Genomic DNA, 7,028 nt, shown 5'->3' with positions numbered 1-7,028 from the left:
GGTTTAGCGGGTGAAAAGTGGGCTCTTTTTGCTGTAATCCTCTCTCAGTGCCTGTAGGCCTCAGACCCTTTTCTTCACCATTACCCAAACCATTTGTTTATTGTGCAGTAATTACAAACCTTTAAGCCTTAAGGCACACAGGCACAAGGCGACGTAATGACGGAGACATTCATGACAAAACGTCATAACGGCACCGGACTCAAACAATTACTTTATGTCGCAGGATATCAAGATCAACAAACAAACAAACCAACTAACCAACCAGGTGTTTCTTCACGCCGAGCACTGGTTGGAAACAGGAATATGCACTTGTTTCGGTAGACTATTATTGATTTACAGTGAACAGCGTTCCACTTAAAAGCAGACCGCCAGCAAGGTAATGCGTCACATTTTATTCTGCAATTTCACGCATGTTTGCTTCATGTGGTTAAAAAGAAAGAAAGAAAAAAAAATCACCACCTGCTCTGAAAAAAAGAAGAAAATTTTCTCTCTCTCTTTTTTTTTAGCACTCCAGAAGCCATTTAATGCTCCCCTTGTAAGAGTGGCAATCCCTATTACGGCTGGATAAAGTGTACCCTTTTTTATTTGAAATGAAAATGTCAGTAATTTCTTTAGAGATTGATGACTTCTTACATGCGGGCCCAATAAATGAAAAATTGATGAGGCTCAGTTCTCTCTTTTAATATTTAAGGCAATATTAAAGTCTCTCTTACATCTCATGGAAATAGTTTTATTTAAAAAGAATTAGACCATTGGGCATTGTTTACTGAACACCTCATGCATGTTTTATAAAGCCGGTGGCTCTTGGAGGAATTCAAAGACCCTTGAAATGGTTACTGTTTTGCAGTAAGTATAAAACAGCTTAAGAGGAAGTCGAATGGCATCAACGTTGTTATGTAGCTGCTCCCTTGTTGTTGCTTTGATGAGGGTGCCAGTGGTGGATGGCGCTGCCAGAAAAATGAGGAGAAAAGGAGGAACAATAAATGGCCGAGATTTTATTTCGTCTATTGGATCATAATGTGCGCTCAGTGAGGAAACTGATGTTTAACGTGACTGAGCGGACGAACGGGATGAATTTCCATTTAAAACAAAGAGCCGGGGGATGCGAGGGAGGAGGGCGGAGGGAGAAAAGAGTGAGTTAGAAGTAGGGCAAGGAGGCTACTTGAATTGTTCTGATAGTTTAAGACAAGCCAGAGGCAAGATGAGTCCCATGCAAAAGAAGAAAATGATACCCAGGTATTACCGGCTAAATTGTCTCAGTTCAAATAGTTCTTGAAATGGGTTGAAACAGGGAGCGCAGAAAATGAACAATGGTTCAAATCGACCAAAGGAGGCCATACAACACAACAAAGCCTGACCTGCAACAGCTTGCACATACAGTATGTAAAAAACAACAGATAATGCAGAATAAAGCTTTAGCCTCCAGTGAAACTACTGACCCGAAAATACGTTAAAGGCAGATGGATGAGAACGTCAAGGATACAAAGCACCACAAAGTAGTATCATTTTAAGCATCCATATAATGCTGCTGCATTCTTATGTGTAGGTGTTTGTTGCTCAGTGAAACCTTTGACTATTGTTTTGAAATCTATTGAAGAATCAAGCTTTCAGTCACCAAACTGAACTGGGCACAAACACATCCATATACAGCAGCGTACGTGGAAGCACTCACAAATTTTATATACGGTATTTTATTCTGTTTGCATACTTTTTACCTATGCTGAGAAGGGTACCTTTTCACCCATGTGTGTTTGTTTGTCTCTTGGTTTGTTCGTTTGGTAATTAACAAGATTACACAAAAAATACTGAACAGATGTTCTTAGTACTTGGTCGAAGGGCGGCGTATGAGCCACAGAAGATACCGTTACCTTTTGGAGTGGATCAGATTAAGGGCACCTATCAATGAATTGTTTAGGAGTGGTGGCCAAGCAGTTAAGTGAGCTTGTTTCAATTTATTTTCATTTATATAGCGCCAAATCACAACAAGGTTCATCAAGGTGCTTCACACAAGTAAGGTCTAACCTTACCAACCCCCAGAGCAACAGTGGTAAGGAAAAACTCCCTCTGAGGAAGAAACCTCAAGCAGACCAGACTCAAAGGGGTGATTTGGGCCATGCTACAGACACAAATTACAAAACAATTCACAAAACGAACATACAGGAAATGTTGCCGGTGCACAGGAAGGTTTCCGGAACAGATACCACACCCATCTCTGGATGGAGCCGCACCTCAAACAGAGAGAAAAGAAAAAAGCAGAATCAAGCATCAGAAAGACAAATACACTCTAATTTGTCAGCATTAAGCAACAAGACAAACAGAAGAAATACTAAGGTGATCGCCGGCCACTAGCCCTAAGCTTCACTAACAGACCCAGAATTTAGATAAAGTTGAGGCCAGCGGGCACGCTCCGTTTCCCAATAAAATTCATTTAAAGAGTAAAAAGGATAGAACATACTATGTCAGTATGCTGGCCAGCTTGTTTCCAGTAAGGAAGGTTCCCAACTCAAATCCACCCTTGCCCATTCTCTATGTAATATGGAGTATACTCTTTGAGACAGTATGAGTGTAAAACAGAATCCAGACATCAGTGGATGTTTTCTATGAGTAATCTGAGAGATCACATACACATGTTGTCATTAGAGCATGTGGTTACTGTTGAGCCCCCATCTTTGTTGACCATAATGGTTTTCCTCTGGTTCCTGCTGTTGGATGAGGTCATTAATCCAATATTTGGAACCTTCTAGGCCCTATCTTCCACAGGCAACACAAGCTTTGTTGGAAGTTTCCACCTGATGCTACCAAACTACCAAAAAACTACCAAACTAAGTGGTCTGAAGTCCAGCACAGTGTATTTGTGGTCTTTAAATGGTGCAATAGTCAGACATGCATTTTTTTGTCTTCTTGCTCTCGGTCGGGACGGTCGCATTTTTCTCTCCTCCTCCCTCCCCACCTTTCCTGCTACTGTAGCGTGTTTTGTCTGTGAGGCTGCCAGCCTCAGCAGAAAATGGCAAAATGGATCTGATCAAGTGGTCTCTGAATGCAATTGATACTATTTTTTCCACAAGACACTCGGGAGTGGAGGACCCGGCCTGTCCTGCCGGGACACATGTGGCAGGTTACGTGATGGTCAGCTGGCGGATGGTGGCAAGTCATGTGCCTGTACACGTTGTCTGTGGAGGACGTTGAAGATGTTTACTTATTTGGAGCTGTGGTGACCGGGTTTCTGCTGTGTGGGGCGGCCATAGCACTGGTTTACCGGAAAATTAAGAAAGTGGAGGCGGCATTAATTGGCCCGTCCAGGCTGCCCCACATGATTGATTCGATTGGAAGGGCAGTGTCAGCTCAGTCGGCGGATGTCAACCGCACACTGGAATCCATCTCGGGGAGAATGGCTGCACTGGAAAACCACTTTGATCGTCAATAAGACCACATCTCCTCTATTCAGATGTATTTGGGAGCCACTCTGAAGTTTCAGACTGTGGAATCTGCCAGGCGACTGTTAATCTTCAAGGCCGCTGGGATAAAATCCTCCCCCCGAGGAACACTCCTGATAGCCTTGCTCCTCGTCTTCCCCGCCTCTTCGTCTCCCCCCCCCCTCCCTCCCTCCCTTCCCAGTCCTGAGATGTTGACTGTGGGACCTTGTGGACTGATTGAGGACTGGGATCCCCCCCCCAGGATGGACAGATAAGGCCTGTCGATGGCGCCTCGGGCGGCCTTCCGGGCTGTCTGTCTGGACACTGGACACATCCAAGTCTCGGCTGTCGTCTGTCGTCTGTTGTGATTTGTTTTTTGTTATGACTGTTTTTCTGTTCTATGGGTTTTTCTTTGCTCTCCAGTGGTGCTGCGTGAGTTCAACACAGCAGAAATGGAGGTTTTTCTTTTCCCAGTTCTTTCCTTGTGTGTGCTTTTATATGTGTTCATGTACCGGACCGGCTTATGTGTGTTGTTGTTTGTTAAGTGTGTCATGAGGCCGGTCAAGGTTTGCTCAGCCCTGCTCGTGACCTAGGGTAGGGATATACATCTGGAGCTGGTCCCCGGGCGCCAAAAGGCGACCTCTGCTCCTAACTGGCAATTAAGATGGGTAAAAATGCAGTAAACACATTTCATTGTGCAGGGAACATGTTTCTATGTGCATATGACAATAAACTCCTTTTGAATCCTTGAATTGATTCTTTGAACATAAGTGGGTTCACAGCACACGTACACCCTGATTGCTGTATTGTTCTGAATATAAGCTGAATTCAGTTACAAGATGAGCCCCCCTCAACAAAGATTTTTGAAAAGAATAGCAAAATATTTTTTTCTGAAGGCTAAATCTTTTTTTATCATAAAGAATATGTTTTTATTTGAAAATAATACAAATAAAAGCACATTTCCCATAATTTATTTTTTTCAAGCACACACTGTCACTTCAGGCCCACAGTTATTTGCTTATGTATTTATTGGCTGTTATTATTTTTTAAATAGTCTTTTGGAGCTTGCTGTCTTGTAACATTACATTCTCACACTGTATTTGTATGCTTGAGAGTTGTTTGATGACACTGCTACATTTATCACCATGATCTTAATGTAGACGTTTGAATCATAATTTCTCCTCAATTTCTGGTTAACTTACCCAATTTTTTTAAAGTGCTGTCTTTTCAGGAAAGTCACTGTATCTCTGTCTTGCAGTACTGTAAGCTAGTTAGAGGGCCAGGTTTCTTCAGTCCTGGGAGGCACACTTGTTTCACAGCTATATTTGGTGCCACCTACTGCTGTGGATGTATGTGACTTGTAAAATTCCAGACCCTGAATATAAGATGACTCTGTTTTTTCAGGTGTATTTCCAAAATAAATGAATAAATAAATTAAAACACTGTAATATCTGGAAGAATGAAGTTATGCCAGCGTTTATGGCACACATTATCACGGGTGTAACAGTCCCCTGCCCCGATGTGTTGGATTTTCAGACTTATCACACCACAGCTGCATGTTATTGAGGGGCAAGAGCTTTGAAAATGGCTGTTGTCATATTAATTATTACATTTACCTGAATGACTATAAGTATTGCATGTGTGTGCATGTACGTGAGAGGAACTCTTTCTCCTTCTGATTTGCTCTCTTCTCTGCCATGCATGTAATGGAAAGTTGTTTTCAATTCACCATTAGTTGAACCCTTACTGTTTTCCTTGAACAATGTCAGATAATTTAGATAAAACTGGAATGGGGGCATATTTCAATCATGTGTGTATGTATGGACACAAAGGAGAGAATAAAAAAGTGTTCACTTTTCAATTCCCTTCAGTTCTCTACCCACCCTATATCCAAGCACCTTGGCAAAAATGGTGAGGAACAACTTCACTTGTGTTATTTTACAGGAAGAAGCCCCAAGCAGACCAGATTCAGTGGGGTGGTCATCAGCTATGTTATGGAACAAAAAGGAACAGTAGGGACAGCACTTGTTGACACAGCAAGCAATAACCTAACCAAAATATTCCAACTATGGCCAAAGCAGTTGGTCACCCCTCTGAGTTTGGTCTGCTTGAGGTTTCTTCCTCAAAAACACCTGAGGGAATGTTTCCTTACCATTTTTGCCTATGTTTTTGCTCAGGGGGATTGGTAAGGTTAAACCCCTGTGAAGCACCTTGGGATGACTTATGTATGTTATGAATTGGCACAATATAAATAAATTGAATTGAATCAACTAAACAACTACATTACCTAATTGTTTGCACAGACAAAGGAATTGCATGGATGGTAACACTGGTACTTATTCCAGCAACAACATAACAATACTTAACGCCTTATTCATATTCAAGTGTTTGTTGTTTCACTGCAATATTTACCTTACTTGTTGAGTTAGTTAGGATTTGTCAGACCTGATGGTGATTGTTCTCTGGTGCTCATGAATGAGCAGTACATTAGTCTGTCGTGTCTGTTCTGGTTCTGTTCTTGTCCACTGCATTTTAAATTGATGCTTTTAGCCTCACGCCAGATTTCATTAACCTCAGGTTACTTTCAGACCAGGTCTGTAGTTTTAGAAATTAATATATGTCCTTCTGTGTTGGATAGGGTTTCTACAGGTTAATTTCAGCTCAGGTCCAAATTTTGTGTTGCTTGGTCATCAGTCATTATGACAAAGTTGAACCAGTTCTACTTCATTGTTGTGTAGTTTGTGGGGAAAAAGTCAATGTGTTCAATTGTCCCCAACTAGTGAACATTTTGTCACATATTTTTCGCATCACCATTTAAGTGTTTAGCATTTTAGACGGATTGTTCTTTTCATTCCAGTAATCATATGCAAACTTGTACACTGAGCAAATGGATCTAATATTTGTTTTATAATCCACAATAGTGGAATAAGTATTGAAGTTCCCGTGAATGCATGGTGCTACTCATAATTTTGACATCAATTTGGCACAACATACCATTCATTCATGCATTCATCTGCTGACTCATCTGCTGTAAAAGTGATAAATTAGTTGGTGTGTGGTAATTTACAGTAAGGGAATTATAGTGACAGCAACATGTGGCCACATCTTGGCTTACCATTAAATATTTAACATTAATTTGCTCTGTTTGTCATTGTGTTCTCTTTGAATGGCCTCTATACTAAATGGTGCCCATCGTATGCATTCCATAATTTTGTTTTTATTTTTGTTTAATTCAGTATGAGTTTATAGGACATCAAGTCAAGTGTGAGAACATGCACTGTACCCTGCAATGCCAAATCCACCATACCACAGAACTGCCCCAGGTACCAGATGACAACCATCTGGGCAGACAACTGGTTCATCCCCACTTCTTGAAAGTAACCATCTATCTTATGTGCCACAGCTAGGTGAAAGGTGGGCATGTCCTTGGTTTTCTCCAGCTGCTGGGGCCCTCAACACTGAAGCACCTGTGTGGTGGATAACACATAGATAAACCACATGGCCAAAATAGCACAGCTGACATGCCCTCACAATGCATGTGATACTTCTCATTTGAGTAAGCCTAAGTAACCATTCATTTGACACAGTTATTCCAGTGGTACTATCCTCCAAAGA

The sequence above is a fragment of the Thalassophryne amazonica genome, chromosome 13 (genome assembly GCF_902500255.1).
Source record: "Thalassophryne amazonica chromosome 13, fThaAma1.1, whole genome shotgun sequence".
NCBI classification, from domain to species: domain Eukaryota; kingdom Metazoa; phylum Chordata; class Actinopteri; order Batrachoidiformes; family Batrachoididae; genus Thalassophryne; species Thalassophryne amazonica.
The sequence above is the reverse complement of the archived record's forward strand: the minus strand, read 5'-3'. Positions refer to the sequence as shown.